Raw genomic sequence first — 27,530 nt, 5'->3', positions numbered from 1 at the left:
TAAGGCTTTGATGAGAAAATACCTTTACTATGGTAGGTGCTCAGTTCAGAGGCGTCTGGATTTTCTGTATCTGATTCTACCTGAATAGAGATGAAAGTTTGTTTTTATCACCATGGGTTGCATTAAAGGGCCCGGTGCTCTTCAGTCAATTCTGATATTTTGTTGTTCTTCATAAGTGTCTGCTCAGTTCAGGGTGACAGTTTGCACCTGAAAATCCTCTCATTCACTATTATTTCTGACTTTGTTGATTCTGAATATTATGTTCGTTTCCAAAGTGATGCTTTTTCTTTACTTATTTGATGTTTTATGCATCATGCTTCCTTTACTCAGACAAAGTAGTTAACACAAGAAAATTTCCAAATGTTAACAACATTGACTGAATGAATAAACAACAGCATTTTGAAAGAAAGGTATTGACTCTTAAGTGCCGCTCCAGGTAGAGAAGCCAAGTCGCTGCTCGTCTTGACTGGGTCGTTCGAATCTCAGATCTGCTCCATGACTTTGAAATAACGTTTGTGGTATGATGCTGATGAAATAATAGCTAATCCAGTTTTGTTTCTGGTGTGTCCTTCTGGCCCTTCTCCCACCCAGTCACGTGGGCATTCCACGTTCCATGCAGCAAGGTAAGAAAGAGCAGAAAACAGAAAGAAGGCAATCCTTGCTTTTGTGTTTCAAGACTCTAAGCCTCAATGAAAAGGGAGGAAGTCAGTGACTGGACTCTAGACTGGAAGGCTACGTGGTGCGACAAAGCTTGGGGATGCCCCTTAGGCTGGGAGTCTTGAAAGAGAAAGGCAGAGGATACGAATAATTGGGAAAGACTTTGGTGGAACAGGGATGCGCCTGGAAAGGAAGAGATGGCACGGCACCTGGAGGTCATTTGCTATCCCATTTGAACAAGCAGCCAAGGTGTTCACTGCCCACAAGCCATAAAGGAGCAAGCCAGTGCACACAGGCAATGAGTCTCTTTTTGAGTATCCCCTGGGTTGAGGAGCTAGGCCACTTGCTCTTGGGTTAGCTTCTTAATACGAAATTCCTTTGCAGTGGTCAACATGGCACCCATGGCCCCTTAATAGAAGTAGTGATGACCTTCTCTTCAGAGCTTTTGATTGGGCTCTACCCAGCCACACTCTGTGGAAACACCTCTGACTTGATGTCCTAGGACATCCATAATTCCTCTGAAGGAAGGCCATGTTTTGGTCTGTAACTCCCATGGTGAGTGAGAGCAAAAGTCTTGTGACCTTGGCTTTAGGGTGAACTGAACAGAATCAGCTCAAGATCCCTACCACATCTTGGACCGTGGTAAAGCATACCTCAGTTGTCTGACTGTGTTGGGAAGTTTTTAGGGAGTTGCAAATAGGAGTCTGGGTTGTTGTTTGCAAGGCTGAGTGGCAGAAAGAAAGGTCCTAGACGCAGGCGGTTGAAAGTCAAGCTGTCATAAGTTGGCAGGGGGAGGGTGGTCACCTGTGCCCACCCATAGCACTTTCGTGGGGCATCAGCTTTAACTGCCCCTTTTTTCATTCTGTGGGCCACGGCTGATCTAACTAGACACCACCCCTGCTTTCTTTTCTCCCATTATACTTAGAGCGTTACTCATGGGAAAGTTATCCAAGACATGGCAACGGGCAAAAGACATTGATGTGTGTCCTTTCCATGGCGTGCTGGATGTCCCCTAGTGTACACTTGGGCTGTTGTCTGGTTGTAGACAGGTGTACTCCTTTCACTGGTTTTCTGGGGACTTCCTGTAGGACTGAAGGTAACTTGTAAAAAACTGATGTAGCACATGTGATCATTGTCTAATACATAGTAACTAATACAAATGGAAATTGTCTGGTAGAGGTAAAATTGATTTCTTTCTGTAGAAAAGAAAAACCTAAACATTAATATCTTGTTGAGCTTTACAATGTTAATCAGTTTTACATCTATTAGCAAATCGATTTCAGCCTTCAAAAGGTATTTCAGAAATACCAACTCCATGTGTATGTATTTATTATACGTATATATTTGAACAATGCATATTCAAATTTTCGTTTGAGCTTGTCTTAATATCTTACTGTTCCCTTACTAATTAATAATTTGAGTAAAATAAAATGAATAAAATCTTTGACTTACATTCATTTTGGATTTGCGTGAGTCTTATTTTAACATTTTGAACTTACACTTTAAGAGGATAACTTCTTGAGATGACGCTGACTTCTTGAGATGATTCTCTGACAGTTTTCTCCTTGTTTACCTCATTTAGAAGTTGCATTCTATTCTAGAAAACAAAATTCTTTCCATTGCTCTAAGTAATCATAACATTAGATGTAAACGAAAAGGAATGTGGTTCAGCACTGGGAGTACTAACTTCTCTTAATCATGGGACATTTTTGTTCAATAAAATGACTACCCTGGTTGGTTTAGTCTTGAAGAACAAGGTGTACTTGTAAACCAAATCAAACATTTTGTCCAGATTCTTATGTACAGAGCGGCTGCACATTAGCAAATGTTGATGGAATTAACATTATTATGAGAACAGACAAAAACCATCACTTCCTTCTTGCTATAATTATTGCTGAGCTGAGCACCATAAACCACATTGGAGTTTTTTTCAGATATGATGAAACAGGGATCATCCAGGATAGAAAAATAGTGATAAGCCAAGTATTGGTGATTATGAGGATTGAAATGGTCAAGAAATGAGGAAAGGTTTTACTGCTTGGGCAGACAATTATAAAGGGAGCAGTGGAAGGTAAGACAAATTAAAGCCTTTGACATTTGTTTCGGTTTCTTTGTTTTAGGTGTTCCCCCTCGCTCCCCACTTAGTTCTTAGGAATGCTTGCTGATTTAATTTGCTTTTTGAATGTGTAGGATAATGATATACTTTTAAAAGTGAAAGAAGTTTCAATCCCTTTCATTTACATTCCATTCTCCCTACTCCGAACTAGAGACAGACTTTATTGTTTTCTGGTTAATCTATCCTGTATTTCTTTTTTGTAATGATAAATAGATATGCTTTCTTATTTTCCTTTCATGCTTTCACAAAGGTAGTCTAACATAAATACTCTTTAGCGCTCTGCTTTTTTCATTTAATAATATCTCCTAGAAGTAACTCCACAATAGCCTACAGATCAGTCTTATTCTTTTTCACAGCTGTATAGTACTCCATTGTGTGTCTGCACCATCATTCATTCAACCAGTCTCCTATGCTTGAATATTTAGGTAGTTTCCAAAATGTTTAAACTATAAATGATGCTACCATGAATAGCTTTGGGCATATGAATTTTTTTATTGTTGGAGTTGTATCCTCTAGGTAAATTTCTAGCAAGGGGATTGCTGGGTTGAAAATCAAGGACATACGTAGTTTTGTTAGATATTACCAAATTTCCCTCCATATGGGGTTTTTCCCATTTTGCAGTTCCACCATCACTGTATGAAACTATTTCCCACAGCCTTGCTAACAGAGTAAGTTGTCACACTTGCATTTTTTTCAACATTATTCTGGAGTCCTAGCCACTTTATTTTTTTTTAAGGTTTTTATAATTTTTATAAAAGTATAGTTAGCATTCAATATTATGTGAGTTTCAGGTGCACATAATAGTTATTCAACATTTATATACCTAAAGCAGTGATCACCATGACAAGTCCAGCAGCCATCTGACACTGTAGTATGCTATCACAATATTATTGACTATATTCCCCATGCTGTACATTATATCCCCATGACTTATTTGTTTTTTTACCTGGAAATGTTGACCAATTGATTATATTCCCTATGCTTTATTTTACATCCTCATGATAATTTTGTAACTACCAATTTGCATTTCTTAATTCCTTCACCTTTTTTTACCCTACCCCCAACCCCTCTCCCATCTATCACCCTGATAAATCTAGTACCCATCTGATACCATATGTAGCTATTACAATATTATTGACTATAACCCTTATGCTGCACCCTACATCCCCATGACTACTGTGTAACAACCAATTTGTACTTCTTAATCCCTTCCCCCTTTTCACCCACCACCCAACCCCCCTCCTATCTTGTAACCATCAAAATGTTCTTTGTATCTATAAGTCTGTTTCTGTTTTGTTTATTTTGCTCTTCAGATTCCACATATAAGTGAAATTACATTGCATCTGTCTTTCACTGTCTGACATACTCCACTCAGCACAATACCCTCCAGGTCGATCCATGCTGCCACAGATGGCAAGAACCCAGTCCCTTCTCTGGCTGAGCAATATTCCATTGTACATATGTACCACCTCCTCTTTATCCATTCTTCTATCGAAGGACACCCAGGCTGCCTCCACATGTTGGCCATTGTAAACAATACTGCAATGAACATATGGATGCACATATCCCCTTGAAGTAGTGTTTTGGGTTTCTTTGGATAAATACCCAGAAGTGGGATTGCTGGGTCCTTCTTTGTCTCTTGTTATAGCCTTTGTTTTAAAGTTGATTTTGTCTGGTATAAGTATTGCTACCCTAGCTTTTTTTGTTTGTTTTTTAATTTCCATTTCTCGAAATATCTTTTTCCATCCTTTTACTTTCCATCTATGTGTGTCTTTCAATCTGAAGTGATTCTCTTGTAGGCAGCACATGTAGAGGTTTTATTTTCTTATCCATTCAGCACTTCTATGTCTTTTGATTGGAACATTTAATCCACTTACACTGAAAGCAATTGTTGATAGACATGTAGCTATTGTCATTTTATTATTCATAATTTTGATCTTTTTTTCCCCATGTTAAAGAGGTCCCTTTAACATTCCTTGCAATATTGGTTTGGTGGTGATGCACTCCTTTAGCTTTTTCTTGTCTGGGAAGCTCTTTGTCCTTCAATTCTAAATGATAGCTTTGCTGTGTAGAGTAATCTTGGTTGTAAGTCCTTGCTTTTCATCACATTGAATATTTTATTCCAATCCCTTCTGGCCTACAAAGTTTCTGTTGCTAAATCAGCTGACAATTTTATGGGAGCTGTCTTATAGGTTACTAGTTGCCTTTCTCTTGCTGCTTTTAGGATTCTCTCTTTGTCTTTTTTTTCCTTTAACATTTTAATTATACTGTGTCTTGCTGTGGGCCTGTTGGATTCACCTTGTTTGCGACTCTCTGTGCTTCCTGGACTTGTATGTCTGTTTCCTTCCCCAGGTTGGGAAAGTTTTCAGTCATTGTTTCTTCAAATAGGATCTCAATCCCTTGCTTTCTCTTTTCTCCTTCTGGTACCCCTATGATGTGAATGTTGTTATGCTTGGTGTTGTCCCAGAGGTCTCTTAAATTATCCTAATTTTTTAAAAATTCTTTTTGCTGTTTCAATTGGGTGTTTTCTGCTACCTTTTCTTCCAAATTACTGGTTTAATACTCTGCTTCATTTAGTCTGCTAATGATTCCTTCTAGTGTGTTCTTCATTTCAGTTATTGTATCCTTCACTTCTGACGGGTTCTTTTTTATGGTTTCTATGTCCTTTTTTATGCTTGCTATTTCTTTGTCAAAGTTCTCACTAAGTTCCTTGAGCATCCTTATAACCATTGTTTTGAACTCTGTATCTGGTAGGTTGCTTGCCTCCATTTTATTTAGTTCTTTTTCTGAAGTTTTCTCCTGTTCTTTCATTTGGGATACATTTCTTTGTTTCCTCATTTTGGGTGCCTCTCTGTGTTTGTTTCTATGTATTAGGTAGGGCTGCTATGTCTCCCAGTCTTGCCAGGTGGCCTTATGTAGTAGGGGTCCTCTGGGGCTCAGTGGCACCTGGTTACCTGAGCCAGGTGCTCCAGGAGTGTCCCTTCTGTGGATTGTGTGTGTCCTCCTGTTTATAGTTGAGCCTTGATTGCTCTTGGCATGTCAATGGGTGGTATTAACCCTCAGGTTGACTGGCTGTGGGGTTTGGCCACACCCACAGTTTATGGGCTGCTGTGCCGTGGGCTTGCCTTATGGAGCAGGATTCGCCCAAGTGGGCTCTGGTGCCTGTTGAGACTGCCCTTTGTATGTGCTGGCTTGTGGAGCTAATTGGGCAGTGCTCTGTTGTGGTCCGAAGCCAACCTCCAAGGTTGTTAGTGCTGGGGCCTTTTGGGAGGGGCTCCAGTGCAGGCCAAGGTTAGCCACTGCCTGTGACCAGCCGGGGATTACCTTATAGGAGCTATAAAGCAATCCATGGTTGCTGCTGCCTGTGCTGTACCTGGAGGTACATGGGAGAGGCCACGCTGAGAACCGAGGATGGCTGCCACCAGTACCGGGTCTGGGGTAGCTCTGCAAAAATCCAGGACACTCTGAGACCAGCTGTGACCTGCCGGCTCCCATAAGTTTCACTGATAAAGCCTCTGGTGGTGCAAGTTGGGTGAGGTGAGTTCTCAGCAGCGTGGAGCAATGGAGCTCACCAGGCCAATCAGGTTCAGTTTGGACCTGTGGGGGCGGACTCAACACAGGGAAAATGGCGCCCGCCTGTTGGCTGCACCGGAAGACAGCCCCACCCAGGGAAAATGGGGACTGTCCCTCCAGTCCTCACCCCGAAGTTACACAACCCTCCCTATATGTCTCTGATGCCTCCAGAGTCACCGTCCCTCTGCCGCAGCCTAGGGTGAGTGTCTGCGCGGGCCTTTTAAGAGGACGTCTGGGTTTCCTGCAGCTTTCCATCCTACCCAGATGGTCTGAATTCCCACTGTTTCACAGCTAGATGTTGTGGGGGCTCCTCTTTCTGGCACCAGCACTCTGGGCTGGGGAGCCCAGTGTAGGGCTTGGGTCCCTCGCTCCTCTTGGGGGAACCTCCATGCCTGAGATATCCCTCCTGATTTTCAACCTCCACACAGAGGTTTGGGACCAGCCTGTTTCGCGTCTCTAACTCTCCTACCAATCTCAACATGGCGTCTTTATATCTTTAGTTACAAAACTTCTGTTCAGCTAGACTTCAAATGGTTCTCCAGGTTGATTGTTCTATAATTTAGTTGTAATTTTAATGCGTTCATGGGATGAGACAAGCACAGCGTTTATCTCCTCCGCCATCTTGGATCCCCATCCTCCACACTTGCTTTTTTGCCAATCTATTGCCTAAAAAATGGTATTTCAGTGTAGTGTTAACTTGCATTTGTCTTATTACGAGTGAGGATAAACATCTTTTCATATGCTTTAGGGCCATTTTTGTATCTCTTTTTGTGGATTGTCTGTGTTTTGCCGAGTTTTATAAGGGCAATGGTAAAGCACGTGGTCTTTTTTTTCTCCTCAAATTTAAAACTTCTTTAGAATTAGAGATATTAGCTCTTTATCTGTAATGCTTGTTACAAATATTTTCTCCTAGTTTTATTGCCTCTGGATTTTGAGTTACAGTAATGAAGTTTTTTTTCTACATTGAAGTTAAAGTGGAACTCACCTGTGTTTTGTTCTAGTACTTACGTGGTTTCATTAAGCTGACTTTGGTATTCATTTAATTCCCATTTTTTTCTTCTTCTGAAGATTCTTTACCTTTTTGTCAAGTTAGTTACTAATTTTTAAAAAGAACTGAAAATATTTTATCCAGCAATTACAGTGGTGTTTACCAGGAGGGTCATTCAGATCACTGAGTCAAACATGATGGAAACAGAAGTACGCTAACCTCTTCAGCCCTTGAAGAAGACAATATAGTTTAGCTACCCAGTTCCTAAACCCATAGTCTTACAACATGTCAATACTTTTGGTAACTTGCTTTTGGCTTATCATACTTGTTTCTTTTAAAGCTCTTAAAAAAGAAAATGGTGCATTCTAACTTTTTCTAAAAGCTTCTTTCTCTGTTTGCTTACTATACAATAAAATATAGGTTACTTAGCTGAATCCATACATTTTTAAAGGAAAGACCTTAAACAAAGGCAAACTTAATTTGAAAATATGGTGCTTGAATTCTTTACATGATTAGCAAATGTTAAGACAATTCAAAATGTCCTCAACATATGAGCCCAAATAGAGCATAATATTCAGAATTAAAAATAATTGTTTGAGAAGTGAAATCCAAAGAATATTATTAAGTTAGAATTGTTTAAGTAGTCCTTATCAATGCACAAATGTATTTCATTAGATTATCAACTTTTAGACAGTACCTATACTACTTTCTCTGTGACCTAGAATTAACAAGACATAGTAGTCCACATTCATTATATATACATAGCTGTTATATATATATATATATATATATATATATATATATATATATATATATATATATATAGTGCCAGGATTTCACATAGTAGTATTTCCATTTATTAGCAATATTACAGAAGAAACAAAACTTAGATTTTGGGAAAATCTCTCTTTTTAGTCTCAATATATGTTCCTGGACCAAACCTAGTGCAACTGTTGTTCCTGGCAGTTGGAGATTTTGAATTCAACTCCACAGACATTTCTCTGAGCACTTTTATATATAACTGCAAAATATTTTACTACAGGTTCCAACCAAGAAAAGCTTAGTTTTCTATCAATTGATTTTTGGGTCTCCTATGCTCCAAACTTCATCATAAATTCTCTTATATTCTGGATTTGGTAAAAGGTTTTAGATGAGCTGTTGGTTCAAAGAGAAAAGTGCTAGAATTTTTACCAGACCAAACATAACCTTCCCTGCCAAAGGCACACTTTGAAAATCATTGTGATTCTTAATGATGAAGTGTGGGAATCTGAAAAGAAGCGTTGCTTAAAAAAGAAAAAGAAAAAATTTCCCCACAACATCCTCCTAAAATTGACAACCTATAAAGCGTGCTGCTCCTTCATTTCCTCCTTGACTCACTTCCTTGTTCCCAGCAGCTGTGTGGTCTCTGCAGCTAGCAGCACGCAGAGTGCTTAATCAGCAGAGAGGGACAGAAAGAACAGTCCACAGCAATAGACAGGACATGAGGACATGGTGGCAGATTTCTTCGATCAGAAGTGGTGTCAATGATGATCTGATCCTATATTGTTTAAATACATTTTAATATGGAATAAAACCCATGAAAGTCTTTTGTTCCCAGGTGAGAAAGTTGTCTTCATAATGGGCTGTAAATACTGCAGGAAGCTCAGGCAGCCGTCAGATTATTATTAAATTAATTCTAACAATGGGAACTATTTGAGGGCCAAAATTATGGATAATATCAAAGGAAACTCAGTACATCAAAACTACATAGTATTTCCTGTGAAATATCTCCGGAACATTTTAAGCTCCCTTTCTTTGCTGTGGCTCATGGTGGGTTTTGGATGGCTTTCACAGACGTGGCTCCTGTCTGAAGCTCACAGCAGTCTTGTGAGACAAGTGGCTTAGAAAGTGTCTGTGTCCTTGGAAGGGAGAGAAAGCTGAACCTTTGAAGGGTTAACGGGCCTTCGTAAGGTTTTCAGCATTTTTGGCATTTCATCCAGTGCTCTTTCCTATTACAACATGGGAAGAAAATAAGACTTAAAGCACAGGAAGAAAGAAAAAGGGAAATGAGTTTAATTTCATAGGTTGTTACAAATGATAGGTTTATATTAAAAATCTTTTTAAATGTAATAAGTTTGATGAACATCGGAACAGATTTCTTGGGGGAGGGATGCCTTAATTTTTAAAAAATTCAAATATAAAGTGAAAGTAAGCTTTGTGGAATGACAAAGCCCTTGGGGGGAATAAATGGTAACATTGTCTCTACTGGTTAGGTGGGTCATTTTCACCTTACTGGAGAGACCCTTAGCATATCTCCCCACATGCAGTGAAATCACCAGTCCTTTCAGACTTTGCTGGGAGTTCTCCTACAAGAGGCATTTCTCTCTCTCTCTTTTTCTGGTGATAACGAACTTGGTTTTTATTGAGCTGAGGTTTTATAAAGGAGGAAAACCTTTTTAGAGGTTTTATTAAAACGAGGCATATTACCCTTATTGTAGAGATGAGTAGCAATTAAAAAACCAGAATAAAGGCAAAGATAAAGAGAAAAATTGAACTTTTTTAAAAAATAAAAAGCATAAGCACCCTACATACTAAAATTGTACACATCAAGTATTGGTCTGATCTTATACCAATCTATTTACAATTAAAATCACCATGGTTTTCTTACCTAGGTTAAACACGCCCAAAAAATTGTTATTCAAAGTATATGCTCCTTTAAAATAAACTCTTAAGAGAGCTCAAATCCTCAACAAACAAAAAGACCTTTTACCAACCACAGATTATTATGATAAAGCCAAATTTATTTAAGAAAAAACAGATTTGAACACTTCTTTTTTTCCAGTTGACAAACTTTGAGAGATGTTGCTATTCAATGTGGCACACATATTAACAAAACCTTTTCGCTGACAGGGCATTATATTGAAATACCCTCACATACCTCAACCTCCATATATAAAAATACTCCTTTGGCATTAATGCTACTGTATCCTCTTGAATTTAGATTCAATTATCAGCAAACCTAAATTAAATGTAGCCACAACTTTAAAATAGTTGCATTAAAAAGAGAAGTAGTTAAAGGTCTCAGAAACATGACCTGTTATAATGACCAGTTATATCTAACATGCTATAGGAAGTTTAACACTATTTTAAACATTACACTTAAACTAATAAACAGTTTCATTTTGCCATTGAAATTAATAATGGTGCTTCACATCTAAATAGGTGTGGAGGTTTATTTCCCAACTGCAAACTGCCTAAGTGCCTCCTTCCTCCACTTTCCCATCTCATATTAGCAGATTCTCAGGGGTACAGTGATCATGTGGTAAACCCCACATTGGAACCAACCTTGAAAAGGCTCCAAATTAAATATCCTCAGCAGCTTTATTCCAGTCATAGTACAAAGGAATCAGGTTATCACACCGGATTTTTCAAATTTGCAGATGGTTCTTAATTTGCCTGTTTGCTAGGAAAGATGAGAGGAAAACTGTCATCCACCATAATTAAAGTAACAGTGACCTGGAAAGCACTATATCATAAAGCAACATTTCACCAGTTGGTCTCATTGCTGATGTTTAAGTGACATCAGTAAATCTTTCACATTAGTAAAATGTAAGTTGAAATTTTCTCTAAAAGAGTGAAAATAGACACAGTTCTCTCAGGCACAGATAGAATGGCTTTTCCTTACACCCTGCACATTGGGGGAGAAGAGATAATTATTAACCTACATTGGGAATAGCTATACTTGATTCATTGCATTTTCTGGCCCAGTATCCATGTATTTGGGGGCACAGTTAGTTCTGAAAAGTTCCAAGCAGCGTAGGGAGAACAATTAAGGTATTATATAGTACTGACCATCTAAGCCTGGACATGAAAACAACTTCAGTATGGAGACATTTCAAAATACCTCTGCAGCAAGAGGACAAGAGATTTCAACTGAGTATCCATTGAAGATCAGAGATCTGATTGCATTGACTGAATTGTTGCCTAGTCTTCCAGAAGGATGCCTGCCACCAATGTGCTCGAAGGCACCAAAACTTAGTGTGAATGTAAATAAAGAGCTCAACATCTGGGGATGGGGAAAGCAATAATGAAACACAGTTTGCCAGTCTCTAATCCTTTTGACTAAATATTAACTGATCAAAGAATTAAGGTCAGAATAGAAGCAAGCCTCAAATGCTGCTCTGTCCAGTTTGCATTTTAAAAAGCTCAAGTTTTATAACTTATTGATGATTTCTGGAAATTACATTTGATTTGTTTTTATAAAAACTCTGTATTCACAAGGTGCTTGGTGCTGTTCACAGAGGCCCTGTTCTATTTACAGTCCAAGTTATTTAAATACAGCCTCACCGAGTTGCTGGGTATTCTAAAATAAATGGCTATCCATTTCTTAACTGCCCCTCAAATTGGAAATTGTAATTACATGAGGCTCGAAGGCTAGCTCTGTGTGTTTTATTGATTATTTCTGTTACTCTTCATCACAGATGGAATTTTTCGCTGGGAATTCCTCAGAACTAAATCCATTCGTCCAGAATTCAGAGCAGTGAAAATAAATTTCACGCCATTGAGTAGGAAACAAAAAGAAAAAGGAGCGGGAGGGACCTGGGCACCAGCCAGGAGGGCCAGCTCAACTGGTGCTGGATTTTGCAAAGGTTGGCTCGTTATAACCTGTACAACATAGTCCTTTGGGATCTTTAGCTCTTTTAACTTCATTTTGTCAGTGAGAGGTCTGCCGGAAAACAACCACCGCTGAGCACTCCTTCTGCCAGGCCGGGCTGCCTCTTCAGGTGGCGTTACTATTAATATACCTGTGCACAGACCACGAGTTTGAGGTCTTTGCCCGTGGAAAGGCACAAACGGAGCTGACATTCGTATCCAGAATTGGGAGGTGGCTCAGGGACACCCAGAGTCTTTGTGTCGCCCTTTTCCTCTGTCATATTGCTTGGTGGTGCCAAGCAATAGAGTGGACGCTGGTATGCGTTTCCCAGGTCCTCGTGGCACTCTGTAAGAGCACCGCGTGGTAATGTGACGTTTGCACCATCGGTGATCGCTTGTGCCAGTTCACGATCGCTGGTCTCAAAAGCATGTGCTGCAGCCTTCAGGGATCTCAAATCTCTTCATGGCCTTCAAAAGCTGGCGCAGTGTCTCAAAACTTATCCCTCTGGTTGAGCAGTTGTCCATCCGTCATGGGATAATCACTTTTCCGTTGGGGTTTCTCCTTTTTCAAAGGCTGGTTACGACCTAAGGCAACTCCAGTGCCCTCTGAGTTCTCGTTGAGGCTGCCGGAGGAGTCGTGCGGGGCGCGCACACACACACCCCCCCTGGGGACCCCCAGCACGTTGTCCTCCACTCCCGGCGCTGGTCCCGGGCCCACCGCCGCCTCAGTCTCCTCAGGTGCTGCGGAGCTGGGGACAAGCGCGGAGGTCCACTCGCAGGCCCCGGCCCAGCCTCCAACCCCCTCGCCGCGCCACCCACCGCCTTGGCTAGGCCCCTTCCTCCGCGCCCACTTCTACCGCAGCCCCTGGGCCGCCCCCCTGCGGGCCGGGCCTACGCGCCTCCCTCGCCTCTGGCTCTGATCTGTCAGGCCTGGAGTGACACATCTCCCTCGCACAGAAGCGCCCGCCTCACCCCGCCACAGCCCCGCACGCCCGCGTCTCAGAGAGCCCTGCACCCTCCTGCGCCGCCCCGCCACCCAGCCCCAGCGGCCCCCGCCCCACGGCGCCCCCTCGAGGAGACATGTCTCCTCCTTACTTTGCACCAAGTGGCTTGGTGGCAGTGCTCTGGATAGCCAGTGCGGGTTTCTGCTTACCAGGACATTTTAGAAACCTCCCTCTGGGGCTTCAGTTGCAGGCCAGGGGAGAGGAGATGTTGAGAATAAGAGAAGGACTAGATGGGACTCAGGAGGCCTCATTGGCTGGTATCATTGTCTGAAAATTTCCTGACTCAGATCCTGGCCCAACACCATCATACACTGTGGGGTAGAAATCACTTTCCAAGGCTCAGATCGAGAATGCATTTTTATTCTTGGAGAGAAAACGAACGGGTAGAAGAAGTTTCCTAGGGCTGCAAATGACAGTCCTTTGCATGGCTGTGCTTTCTGCCTCTTGCCAGACACGCTAGGGCTTGTGAGTCTTGAATTGTAGAATAAAATCCCCATTCTTGTGTCTTGGCTCCTAAAAATTACTCTAGAAATGCAGTCTCTCGTTCATTTGGTTACATATGTACAAAATGCTTAAAGCACATGTGTGAACGGCAGTTAACTACAACAGCAATTAAATCAGCACTTCAAAAAATGGTTTCGGATAGTAAATCTCTTGAATCTTGATGAGGTGATTAAACCATATTCCAAGGAGTCCTTTGCAAATCCCACTTGAATTTCATAGCATGATGATCTGTGTTAACAGAGCTGTTAAAATGCAAGTTACTAAGAGTGAAGCCTGGTGAGAGAAGCTATGCCAAGTTGAGGCACTCTTTCTTTGGGTCCCTCAAAGTTCAAAGAGCTTTGCATTTCCCCTGTGGCTGGGGCTGGGCCTGGGGCTGGGGCTGGGGATGGAGCCAGGGCCAGTGTTGACACATAAAGCAAGCTCTTTTAGATCACAGAAGGGGCTTTAGGAAGCTAAGTGTAAACCTAATAATGGTTGGAAGAAATCTTATTTACAATAAATCAAGACTTATCAGTACAAATTTGACCAAGTTATTGAATTCCTTTCTTGAGCAACCTCATACTCATTCCCTCCCACCCCATGTCTGTACCCTCTCTGAATTCTGCTGGCTGTAAAGTGTGTGCATTGATGCACACACTTAGGTCTACAACCTCGTCTAACGGTTCATCCCATTTACAAAAGTCACTTTTCAAAATTCAGCCCTCCTGAGGCCTTTGTGAGGCAGAGAAGAGGATGGAAAGAAAGGTGCCTTGCCATAAAGGTCTGTCTTCAGGCATCTTTCCAGGCTCTCATTCACTGTCCACACTGGCTGACAGAAAGGTCTTCCCTAGGCACAAATCCAGTCATGTCACCCTCTTTTAAACGCCTTCTGGGGTATCACTCCAGCTTTATCTCCCACCTTTTCAAGCAGTCTACACTCACGCCCTCTTGTATCTTGTCATCTTTGCTCCCACTGGCCCCTGGTGCCTGGAAAAAACACAAACCAAAACATCCCCCAAAATATCTATTTAGCTTTCAGGGTTCTGTTTTTGTATCTTTTCTTTTGTAAAGACCTCCGTGATCTTCCACCTACACTCCCACTTGTAAGACAGAATTTGTCTTAGTCTTCTGTGTGTGCCCACAGAACACAGTGCTTACAGATTGTTACAGCTAAATATTCACACCCATGCGTGCACACACACACACACACACACATTTTAACTGTAGGTTAAGCTTCTTGTGGGGTAAGCCATATCTTCTTCCCACATATTAGGCAACACTGGCTCTTAGGAAATGAATTAATCAATTAAATGAACAAACGCGACAGTCCTAGAAGAACCACAAGGTTTCTGGTTATCTGAGAATTCTCTTTATGGAAGACAAAGTTACGAGTATTCCAAGTTCCAAGGAGTTTCATTTCCCCCTGACTCCTTAAGTAGAGAATAAACACAAAAATGTTGAGGGCAGGAAAGAGCCAATGGGGAGGCATGGGAGTTGCAGACACCTCAAAAGCTGAGGTCGCTATAAAGCTGGACTGTTCAGCTTTGTGATGCTTTGGGTGACATCATTTTATTCTCTTCAAGGAGAAACAACAAGTAAAGCCAGTACGTATCTGGCACATAGTTGATGCTCAACAACTATGTCCCTATCTCTGAAGAAGTGCAGTCTACCTGCTCCTTCAATTATCATTCCGTTACTCAACTAACGTTTATTGAGTACCTGCTCCTTTGCCAGGACTGTGCGCGGCTCTGGAGATAAGATGGGCTAATGGTGGGCACAATGCATTGACTTCGCAAAGCAGGCCATCCAGCAGCAAATATTAGTGCTCCCCAAGGACCCACCTTGCCTCTGTTCCTTTCTGTACATTCTTCCTGGGAGATACCATTTATTTTTGTGGTTTCAACTCTGCTCTAAAAGCTGACACTTTCCTGCCTATCCCAGATCTCTCTCCTGAGTTCCAGATTTGTATGTCCAATGCCAATTGGTCATCTCCCCCGCATGTCTCCAAAGCACCTCAAATACATGTCCATCATCTATCCCACTATCTTCCCCCAAAAGCTCAATTTCCTTTTCCTGACCATGTCATCAGCCGCTACTCCAAATCCTGGAACCATGAACTTCAATGAGTGTTTGAATGCTTCTCTGGGACCTTGCACTGGGAGAATATTTTGATATAGATTGTCCAGTCTTTGGCTTTTTCTTCTTCTTCATACCAACACTTTACCACTACGTCCCCATATCCAACCTGACTTCAATCTGATCAATTTGATGGCTACGAAGTTTCTTTTTCCCCTCCTCTTCCTCTCTGCAGCTGGTGTCCTAATTAAAGTTTTCAAAACCTCTCACACCTCTCACTTTTATTATTGGAATCCATCCAGAATAAAGTCCACACCCAGCTCACCATCCCAAATCTACACGTTCTGACTCTGTCCCAATTGCTTAGCTTCCCCTGCTTCTATACCCCACCCCAGAAGCTCAATCTCCAGCAACACTCACTTTTTTTTTTTTTTTTTTTTAAATAGGCCTTTCTCTTACATGATGTCTTGCTCAAGTGTTCCATTTTCTTGGAGGGCTTTTCTCTCTCTCTCTCTCTCTCTCTCGCTCTCTCTCTCTCTCTCTCTCTTGCTCACTGTCTCTCTCTCTGTCTCTCTCTCTCTTTATTGGGGAACAGTGTGTTTTTCCAGGACCAATCAGCTCCAGGTCAAGTCGTTGTTTTCTGTGTGGTTGTGGGAGGGCGCAGCTCACTGGCCCATGTGGGAACCGAACCAGTGACATTGGTATTATGAACACTGCACTCTAACCAACTGAGCCAACTGGCTGCCCACCGGCAGCTCAGCTCCAAGCTCAAGCCATTGTTTCTCACTGGGGAGGGCCTCTCTCTTGTTCTAAACTTTGTGAAATCCTACTCAGCCTTAAAGGTCCAGCGCTACCCCCATCTCTCCAGTCTTCCCGTATCTCCTTTTCATCTCCGCCTCTCCGATACTTCCAGAGTACTTGCTTTGTATCATGATGGTCACAGCCGCCCCAGAAAAACTTAGTGTGAAGTGCTGGAAGGAGCAGGCGCTATCTGGTCTGTCTGATTCCACTTCTAATTTAAAATAGGGCAATGCCTCATTGATCAGAATCCCCATGATCTTGGATTATTACACGCTGAATCTGTGAATGGAGAACATCCCAAACGAATGCACCTCGGGCAGCTTTGCTGCTTGATTTAGCTAAAAGGGAAAAAGTTATTTGGAACGCAGAAGTGTCCTGTGAAAACAAAACAAAGCAACACCTTGGACTAAGTGTAGTAAGATCACTGCAGGAGTTTAAAGGGAAAGGCCAGGGAGCCGCTAACTAGGTTAAGGAGGTTTAGCTGGAGAGGATAATAACATGAGATGACCACAGCCGTGATATCATCAGGGCAGGTCCCTAAACTCTTGTCACATCAATTTTTGGGGTGCATTAGGTAATCGCCCAACTTTGCTATAGCTGGTGTGAAATAAAGTAACTTGGCCAAGATTTCTGTGAAAAACATGATGGCACGGAGACATTAGTGACCGTGGGTGGTGGTAGAACTTTATCTGGAATCCGATGATGTTTCATCCAGGGTAAAGTTCGACAGACTGAGAAAGCTAAGAAAGTAGAGCATCATTTGGACCAAAAGAAAAACAACTACAACAAAAACTTTACATTTTGTCAGTTACATTTTACCTCTTGAATTTCATGGAAAGCCAGTTCAAAACTTTGATTTTCTAGTAAAGCAGCGCTGTATACTACTAAGTAATAATGACGTTTGAAGTCATGTATATGATGGGAGATAAAACCATCCCCTAAACTAGTGGTGCCATTGAAACAGGCCAATGTTTCTCCGTTGGGGACGTTATGTTATTTAGTTATGAGGACAGGTGATAGCTGCTCTGTGTAGGCGTCCCTACCTCCCACTGCCACTGTCTGCGCAGTCCGTCCCTCCTCTCGCAGTGTGTATCCGTTACAGCATTTCCCATGTTGTATTGAAGTGTTTTTTCTTTGTTTGTTCCCCTCTAGTCTGAGGGCTCCATAGGGATTCTCAGGCCCTTCCTTCAATGTGTTTGCATTTTGCCTGACAATGAAACCCTCAGTTTTGTTTTTCCTTTTTATAATTCCCTTTCCTTAGTGAAGCCAGAGAGCAGAATAAGAACCAGAGAAAGAATTTCTAGACATTTTAACTGGAGTCCTCCCAGTCCAGAAAGGAAGGAGAGGAAATGTAGACGTCAGACAAAAGAAAGCCTGCTGGTGCTTCCTGAAGGGACAGGGGCCTGCTGTGTACCTTTCTGAGGAAGGAAGAGGCTGACTGCACGATTATAGGTCAGGGTGTAATGAGAGAGAGGTGCTCAGAACTATGAACTGAGTCAAACTGTACAGCTCTGGGGGCCAGGAGACTGGAGGGGAGAAAGGGTAAAGCCTTGCCCAACGTGGAGAACAGGATTCCCCTCCTGGGTTGTCAGGCTGGCTGCCCGTTAGTGTCAGCAGAAGAGGGGCTGCGTAGGTAAGGAAGAGCCTGAGATGCACTGCAAGGGTTCTGCTCCACCCCCAGCCCCGCCAGCAGTACCTCTACTGAAGAGATCAGGCTTGGTGTCTACAGCCCTGTGTTTCTTGCAGGCACCACCAGCAGGCAGCTGGGGCACCTGGAGTTCTGAGTGTGTCTCCCCATCATCTTACTGGCTATTAGAAATCCCTTGCTCTCCTAGTCTTAGGAGATTTGAAAGCCAATGAAGCAAACGAAGGGGCAACACTTTGTATTAGCATGTCTGACACCCCACCCTTAGCCCTTCACTCCATTGAGCTAAAGCCTTTGTTAAAAGGTAGCTCTGCCTGGCAGGGGTCAGACATTAATTATCAGTCATTAAGTTTTTGACTCTTTCCTGAGTGACCCTATCTGAGAATGGAGTTTAGAGGGACGTTAGAAAGAAATGAGACCTGAGGTCTAGATGCCTGATGGAGCTTGTCAGGCGCCAGGGAGAGGGATTCCACTGTTTGTCTGAAAGACGAGTAAGGGAAAGCAGAAGAGGAAGACCAGAGACGCTGGGGAGCATGGTATTGGAAAGGCAGACAGAAAGGAGCAGACTCCCACCCCCACCCGCCCCCACGGGCCTTGCTGGCCTTGGTAACTGGGCTGGCCTTGGCCGGAAATAGATAGATGGAGCCAGAGACCCCAGCTTTCTGCCTGACCTGGGAGCCCCGCCCAGGCAATGGGTCTGGGAGCTGGGACAAAACTTGAGGCTATAATGGCCTTTCTCTCCACTGAGAGCATGAGTCAAGCTCATAAAGAGAGCTGGCAGAGAGGGGACTGTGCCAGAGAAAACAGGCAAGCAAAATAGGACTTCACCCAAGATTTCAGGCTGAGAAAATGAACACAGGAACATGGATTTCTTTCTGAAATTGGAGCTTGCCTACAAATGGCAAGACATGCAAAGGCTCTATTGGGGAAATAGATTATACGGCGAAAACTATTCCTTTTAAAATCAGTGTTAGTCTTCAGTGCACCTTGTTGTATCTCCCGAAACAAGCAGCCCTGAAAACAGGGTTTCTCAACTTCAGCAACTGTTGACATTTTGCACCAGATAACTCTTTCATGTGGGGGGGCTGTCCTGTGCATCTTAGGATGTTTAGCAGCATCCCTGGTGTGGGGACAGAGCCCCAAAGTGCAATTTCCAGGCTCTCGGCCTCACGTGGAAAGGTGCTGGCTCAGATAGTAAATGGCCATCAACTGTGATTGGATGACCATCAGCTGTGGCTAGTTGTTCGTCAGTTGTAACCAGTGAGCCATTGGCCACTAATATAACTGCCGTGGCTATGCTAGCAGAAAATGGGGGCTAGCAAGAAGATGGTAGCTGAGCTAGCAAGAGCAGATTGCAGTTAGCACGTGAGGTTGGTTGGCAGAGAAGCAGACAGCGGGTTGCAGATAGTGTGGCTCCTGCTTCCTGTGTCTCCAACCTAGCCGCCAGCGAGAATATAGTGGTGTGACTCCCCTACCTATGGCTCCGTGGGTGTTCCTTTTTGGCCTCACCATGTCCTGTGTTCTTATGTGGGGAGCAGGAGCAGAGACCCCGCCGGCCGCCCCGCATGACACCTGGTCTCTACCATTAGATGCCAGTAGCACCTTCTCCCCAGCGTGACAAAAATATTTCCAGACATCTCTAGATGTGCCATGGGGGTTCAAACTCTCTCCTATGTGAGAACCACTGGCTTCAATGTTCTAAAGGAGGCTGTTTCTTTCTTACTTTGTTCAACTATTTCCTTATCTCAATTTTTCTTTTTTCATCACTGGACTCAGTTTATAAACCCTGCTTTACATAATTAATTAATTTGTTCATTCATTAGACCAAGTTTGCTTCTCACCAAGGTGGTGATGGTAATAAGAAATGACATTTTTGAAGTTCAAATGAGACAGTGTTTGAGCAAAGGGTAGATGAACCGTGTCTCAATTAGCAGCATAGTGATCACATTTGCAAAATTATTCATGGAAGCAGTACAGAGTGCTTCACTAAATTGCTGACTTAGGAGTCAGAAGACCCGTAGTCTCGTCTCTGCCCACCTGTGTGAGCTCTGGTAGCTCAGCCTCTCTAAAGCCTTAAGTCCAAATGGGCTTAACATGGTCGTGTGCCGTACACCTACACAGGTATCGTCATTTAGTATTTCCACTTTTATGAATCAAAAAGCACATATCAAAAATTCTCCACTGGGAAGCTTTCGGTTGGATAGTTTGGCTTGGTCTAAATAGTAATACCACGTGAATTGCATCAAACACAGGTGGGGTTCATTTGTGAGAGTAAACCCCCCACATAAGTATGAAAAAACAAAGAAACAGTAAAACAGAGATAAAACAATCTCAAAAGGGATCAATTTGATGAATAACTGCATAAATGTTTATTAGAAACATGAAAATAAAACAGAAATACCTTTAGCAAGTGGCTCAACCAGTAGAACACTTAGAACAATACCATACTTTACAAGAGGCTGCAGTGACTTCATAGAAAATGCTCTAAAAGTTAAACATTAAAAAAAAAAAGGTAGATGAAAGTTGCATATGGTAAATAGACCCCTGAGCAAGTTGGCTACGTGCAAATTCACTTTGGAGGGATTGATTTTAGGCCAACTGGCTTTAGTTAAATTGCTTTCTTAGAAAACCGCTCTGGTGACTCTGGGGCTAGGTCAGTTTTTGGATTAAAAAGAAAAAATAGTAGGCAGATGCAGGAAAAATAAAATAGGCAATGTTAAAGGACAGGTTTCTGCCCAAAGGTTATAACCCAGCGGGCCTGGCTCTTGATGGATGACAAGTCCAAGGTTGATGGTCAGTGGGGGACCCCTTAGCTAAGAGCCTTCCCCAAGCAGCCTCCTCACCCTGTACTGACAGCTCCTGCCCGACTTTGTTTTTCCTCACAGTACTCTTCTGGTCCTGAGTTATGTATTTATTTGTTTGTTTGCGTATTGTCTGTCTCCTGAAACATGCACACACAAGTACACACACACACACACACAAGCACACACACATATGGACACATGTATGTAAACTCTTTAGTCACTACTGCCTTCTCCAGGGCTTGTCCTTCCTACCCCTTCAGAAGGTGTAGGTGATAAGTATCATTTATTCGTTTATTTAGCATCCCATGCTGGGCCTCTCACACCCTCCCTGGTCCCTGACAACAGCTCTGCCAGGCGGAGATCACATCACACCTTCAAGCAACTCGCAGATACAGTAAAGTGGGTTAAACAGATTCACACCAAATCTTTTTTTTTCTTTTTCATATGAAGAATCTGATGTGTAGAGTGGTTCAAAAGCACGCGTAAGATCACACAGCTAATAATTAGCCAGCTGGTATTTAAAGCAAGGTTGTTTAACTGAAATCTTTCCCAAATGCCGTACTGCCCCAGAGAGCAATGGGCAGCAGGCAAAGAAAGGTCTTTCTGTTCCAAAATGTCCTTCGACTTCCACAGGACCCCTATGGGCTTGAGTCTGGTCCATGCTTGGGTGCAGAACAGAGCCCTGGGAGGTCATCCTGTTCAAGGGACTTGCCTGGCCGAGGGGGGAGCCAACTGCCCAGGGTCACCAGCTCTGGACTCCAGTAGCTTTTGGAAGTGATGCTAGACTAACTTTCCACTAGAAGTATAACGTGAGCCACAATTAATTAAGAATTGTCTAGTAGCCACATTTTATAAAAGGAAACAGAAACAATTTTAATCATATATTATATTTAACCCAATATATCCAAAATATTATCATTTTAACATGCAATCAGTATAAAAATTAGTAGATGTTAAATTAATTAAAATACACTAAAATTCAAAATTCAGTTCCTTACTTGCTCTGGTCACATTTCAAGTGCTTTGTAGTCACATGTGGCTGGTGATGGCGGTGAAGGAGGGCATGGTGCTAGAGGAACATGAGGTGTTGGTGGCAGTTAGGAGGAGCTCCCTTGTGTGTCTTTATCTGTAATTGCTCGTCTAGAATCCTGGAGCCTCTGGCATGGCAGCTCTGGGGCTCAGAGTGCTTACACAGAGGCTCAGTGTCCAGACAACAGGGCAGAAGCTGCATGACTTGAGTGACCTGGCCCCAAAAGTCCCATTGGGGCACTTCTGCTGTGTTGTCCATAAACAAAGTTTGACTGGAATGTAGCCTTGCTCACTGCTTTCCATGTTGCCTGTGACTTCTTTTGCATGACAGTGGGAGAATTGAGTGATTGCGATGCAATATTTACTATCTGGTCCTCGACAGGAAATGTTTGCTGACCCCTGCTGTAAAATACCAACATTTTGGATGGGGTGGTATGGACTCTTGTTTTCAAAGGGCAGAGTAAAAATTAAGATGATGTTATCTTTTTGCCTTGGAAATCACCTCAAAGCAACACAGAGAACAAGAATCAGACATATAGACTCTATCTTCAACAAAAAAGGAAACATCTATAACCTTGAACCACAACCTAGGAGGGAATACAGTGGAGATCAAACAGGGGCCATGCGAGAAACCAAAATGTGATTCTTGTATCTGGATGTCTCAGAGAAACCTAGCAGTTCTCCAAAGTGAATGACCCATCCTGAGGGGTAAAATCAACCATTCCTTGAAACAATGGGGATGTCATGAGCAGAGTGATGTAAGAGCGCCCTTGAGCTTGCTTTGACACCAAGGATAGGCGGGGATGACAGGGCTGTATCACATAGACCCTGCCATATTATAAGAAGGGTGTAGGAGAGAGAAGCTGTGTTGAGAGCAGCATGCCTTAATCTCTACTGGCTGGGAGAAAAGAAAAGCTAAAAATTTACACGCACAACTCTTTATTCCTTTGGAGGTATATTAGTTTCCTAGGGCTGTCATAATAAATTTCCACAAACTTGGCAACTTAACAGAAATTTATTCTATTACATGAGTTCATGAGTTCAAAATCAAGGTGTTAGCAGGGCTATGATCCCTCTGAAGTCTGTAGGGGAGACTCCTTCCTTGCTGTGTCTTAATTCTAGTCTCTGCCTTTACCTTCACATGACTTTCTTCCCTGAGTCTCCATGTCTGTGTGTCTCAAATTTTTCTCTCCTTTCTCTAATATGAACACTAGTCATTGGACTTAGGATGCACCCTAAACCCGGGATAATATATTGAGATTCTTTCCTTAGCCAGGTCTGCAAAGACCCTATTTCCAATGAGGTCACATTCACAGTACCAGGAGTTCAAACGTGGACATACCTTTTGGGGGATACAATTCAGCCCAGGACAGAGGGCATAGTGGTTTTACAACATGGCCCCAAGTTCTTTAACACTCCTTCCATGGAGAGGGGATGATGGCTTCCCCCTATGAATTTGGGTGACCTACCCATTAAATAATAACTACTGATTCCTCTCTTTCCCTAGACCCTGGTAAACTTTGATCTACTTTCTGCCGCTATGAATTTGCCCATTCTAGATATTTCATATAAGTGTAGTCGTAGAATACATTTCTTTTTGTGTCTGGCTAATTACACTCAGCATAATGTTTTCAAGGTCCATCCACCTTTAGCATGTATCACAACTTCATTCTTTTTTATGCTGAACAATATTTTTTTGTATGTACGAGTATATATATATATATATATATATATATATATATATATATATATACTTGTACCTTTTGATTATTATAAATAATGCTACTATAAACATTGGCATATAAGTATCTACTTGAGTTCCTGTTTGCAATTCTTTTGGGTGTATACCTATGAGTGGAATTGATGGATCAAATATAATAATTTCTAAGGAACCAACAAACTGTTTTCTAGAGTTTCCACCAACAATGCACAAAGATTCCAATTTCTCTAAATCCTCACCAACACCTGTTATTTTCTGTTTCATTATTTTTTAAATTATAGAAATTTAAGTAAGTATATCATTGTGATTTTGATTTGCATTTCCCTAATGATGTAGAGTATCTTTTCATGTCCTTATTGGCTATTTGTATATCTTTAGAGAAATGTCTATTCAAGTCCTATGCCCATTTTAAATTTCAGTTTGTCTTTTTGTTGTTGAGTTCTAGAAGTTCTTTATAAATTCTGGATATTAAGCTCTTATCAGATATATGATTTACAAATATTTTCTCCCATTCTGTGGGTTGTCTTTTCACTCTGTTGACCATGTTATTTGACGAACAAAAGTTTTTCATTTCACTGAAGTCCAATACATCTATTTTATTCCTTTGGGTGATTGTGCGAGCATTGGTTTTGATTTTTAGAGAGATTATTTGTTGATGTTAGGTAAGCAGGGTGGGTTGTACTGAACATTTAGAACTTTGGTCATGACTAGACCAGACTAGAAAAACTTGTTTATGGGGCTGTTTATGGACCCACAACACAGACGTTCACTCTGGATGGCAGAGGAGTTGTGAAAGAGAGTCCAGATGTCCCCTTTGTCTCATCTAGGAATGTTTCTTGGGACCATTAGTCTTTCAGTGAGTCTCAAATGGCCTCAGTTTATCTAAGTGGCTGACTCAGTTATGGGGGAAAATGATATGCTGTCTGTTTTAAATCCCTTTTGAGACTCCCTCTTATCCTGTACTATATACTTTCTCAGTGATACTTGTGCACAGAGAAAATGAACAATGACTAGTTTCTGTTTTACTTTTCACCAATTAAATTTAATATTCATTATCTTATCAATTTCAATCACACCTGCTATTTTCTGTGTCATCAAGAGGATATCATCTGAGTTGTATAAATAATGATGTCTTTTCAGCTGAATTGTCCTCAATAGTCTAAGGCCTAACGATGCATAATATCCCCAGTTTTACAGTTTCTTCCCCTAGAGATAACTTTTGTTTCTTTTATTTTTTTCCATTTCTGAAGGGCACAATAAGCTTGGGCGATAAGGGATAGCAGGTGTATGTATGTGTATGTGTGTGTGTGTGTGTGAGTGTGAGTGTGTGTGTGAGTGAGTGTGAGTGTGTGAGTGTGTATATGTGTATGAGTGTGTGTGAGTGTGTGAGTGTGCGTGTGCACGCGTGCACATTTATATAAAAGTATTTGACTTTGTGGATGCCGGTGAATTCTCCAAGTACCCCAGAAACACAGAAAGTCATTTTTGCTCTTTCCAGACTTCAAATATAATTTCTTGCCATGTTTAGGAAGCAAAATCACAAAGAACACCCAATAACCTACGGAAAGATTTTGGGGGCCATTTCCAACTACTCTTTCTTTCAGAGTAGATTCTGTGAAAACTCCTCATACAGTGACTTAATCAGTATCAATGTTTAAAGACACACTTGACACGAGCCTTATGATTTCACTGCATTCATATTCCCATGCAAGTGCTATCAATGTGGAAGAAGTGATCTGAAAGAGAAGAATTTGGAAAATATTTAAATAAGCCATTAGTCCTGCCAACTCAACACCAGGGCATCTTGACCGCACATTTGGAACTACAAGAAACAAGTCATAAACCCCTGAACTCTGGGAATGATTACATCTGGCATGAGAAGAGGAAGGGTGGGGCCCGTGAAGCCAGCCACGGCAGATCCTCTGGGGTGCGCTTCCAGCCTTCCTGGGAGGAAGATAAACGGAGTCAAGGAGTCTGTGCAGCAATTGAACAACAGGAAGAGAAGGGCAAAGGTCATAAGAAAGGGTAACAAGCAAACGCAAAAGAATGGGTCCAGAACTAAAACCCTGCCAAGGACAGCTTCGTGCAGGTGGAGTACGATGAAAGAGAAAGAATAAGGAGGAGTAGAGCTTTTCTTCCTAGAGCCTCCCAGCTAAACATGAACATGGATGTGAATAACGAGCGGGAGAACATCCTTCAAATTCCTCTGCAACAGACTCTCCTTAGTGGGGCCGTGACACAATTCCCTCTTATGAGAATTGTAGCCATTTATTTCTCTTGAATCTGTGTGACAAAGGGAGATGCAGAATGTTGGAGTGGTCCCTTCTCCCCATTTTGTGGAAGGAGACACCACAACTTTAGGGTAGTGAAACCCTCAGAGCAGAGATATTGGTGTTCTAAGGAAAGGGCTCGAACAAAAGAAGCCACGTGAAATCTAAGTGTATAGGTGAGCATGCGAGTATATAGGCATCCCTGGGAATGCCTATAAATTCTTTTTTTTTTTTTTTTTTTGACTCTGATAAGTGTTAGAGAAATACGTATCCTTCCATGGAACCACATGTGTGCTGCTCAGGCGAACCACCATTGGCTTGCGTTCCCCAACAACCTACAGAGAAGAGAGTGCAGCATCCATCTGTGTTTTCCCCCTCTCTCCCTGCTCCCACCCCAACCCTGGAGGAGGTAGGAGAGGGTGGCTATGAGAGTATCTGAAAACCAGACTATACGCTCTTTCCATTTCTTTCTCTTTGATCTTATACACTTCTTCTAAAACAAGCTTTAGTGTATATTTCTTTTACTGTGAATTTGCATGTTTATAACTTTTGTCCATTTTAATTGTTTGAATTTCTTATTGATTTGTGAGAGCTCTTCATATATATTAATACAATTGGCCCTTTCTTGTGTGTGAGTGTGCATGTGCGCATGTGTGTGTGTTTAAAGTTTGAGAGAGACACATGGGCTTCAAAAGTGCAGATACTGGATTTCCAATCAAGATGGTAGAATAGGTAAATGCTGTGCTCACCTCCTCTCAGGATCACATCCATTACAACTAAACTACAGAACTACAGCACATTGAGAATCGCCTAAAGTCTAGCTGAACTGAAGCCCTGCAATTATGGAAATACAAAAGAAGAAGCCACCTTGAGACTGGTTCACAAAACCCAAACAAGCAGTATCTGGCTTTGGCGTGTCCCGTACCTCTGGTTGAGCAGCCCTGGCACTAGTGACAGCCTACCTCAGTTTGAAGATTGGCCTCTTGAGGAATCTCCAAGCCCACTGTGGGTGGTGGCCATCTGAGAATTGCTTTGTGGTTCATGCCATGTGGCTCTGGGCAGGGGATAGGCTGTGGTTAAACTTGGCCTGCAGCAGGTCCCCTCCCAGGAGGCCACAGGGCTGGCACACCTGGTGGTCAGCTTTGGATCAGGCCAGAGCATCACCCAGCTGCCTCCAAGAATGACACACCCAAAGAGCAGACTGGGTAGTCACCAGAGCTCCACTAAAGTGAACCCTTCCCTGTAGGGTCAACCCCTGCACCACAACTCCTCCACTGTAGTCAGAGCCAGTCCTCACAACAAATCAGCCTGAGGGTCAATCCCTTACATTGATGTGTAAACAGCAAGCAAGGCTCAACTACAACAGGAGGGCACACACAACCCACACAAAGGACACACTTGTAGCACCTGGCTTTGGTGACCAGGAAGTCTGCACCATTGGGTCCCACAGGACACCTAATGCATAAAGCCACTCTACTAAGACCGGGAGACATAGCATCTCTACCTAATATGTAGAAACAAACACAGGGAGGCAGCCAAAGTGGGGAGACAAAGGAACATGTCCCAAACGAAAGAACAGAACAAAGTTCCAGAAGAAGAACAAAACTAAATGGAGACAAGCAATCTACCAGATGCGGAGTTCAAAACACTGGTTATAAGGATGCTCAGTGATCTCAGGGAGAACTTCAACAAAGAGATAGGAAACATAAAAATGGAGATAGAAAACATAAAA

At 42.3% G+C, this 27,530-nt stretch overlaps 1 long non-coding RNA gene and 1 pseudogene across 1 annotated transcript in view; one reads left to right on the top strand and one right to left on the bottom strand.

Annotated features, from left to right (window-relative positions):
- LOC141571510 (uncharacterized) overlaps positions 1 to 27,530 on the top strand; it is a 104,112-nt gene that overhangs the window by 9,594 nt on the left and 66,988 nt on the right. The window lies entirely within an intron of this gene.
- LOC109455613 (ubiquitin domain-containing protein 2 pseudogene) lies at positions 9,983 to 16,584 on the bottom strand (annotated as a pseudogene).

The sequence above is a fragment of the Rhinolophus sinicus genome, chromosome 2 (genome assembly GCF_057876585.1).
Source record: "Rhinolophus sinicus isolate RSI-liver-muscle chromosome 2, RSI-T2T, whole genome shotgun sequence".
NCBI classification, from domain to species: domain Eukaryota; kingdom Metazoa; phylum Chordata; class Mammalia; order Chiroptera; family Rhinolophidae; genus Rhinolophus; species Rhinolophus sinicus.
Note: the sequence above shows the minus strand (reverse complement) of the source record. Positions and strands in the feature narration are given on the sequence as shown.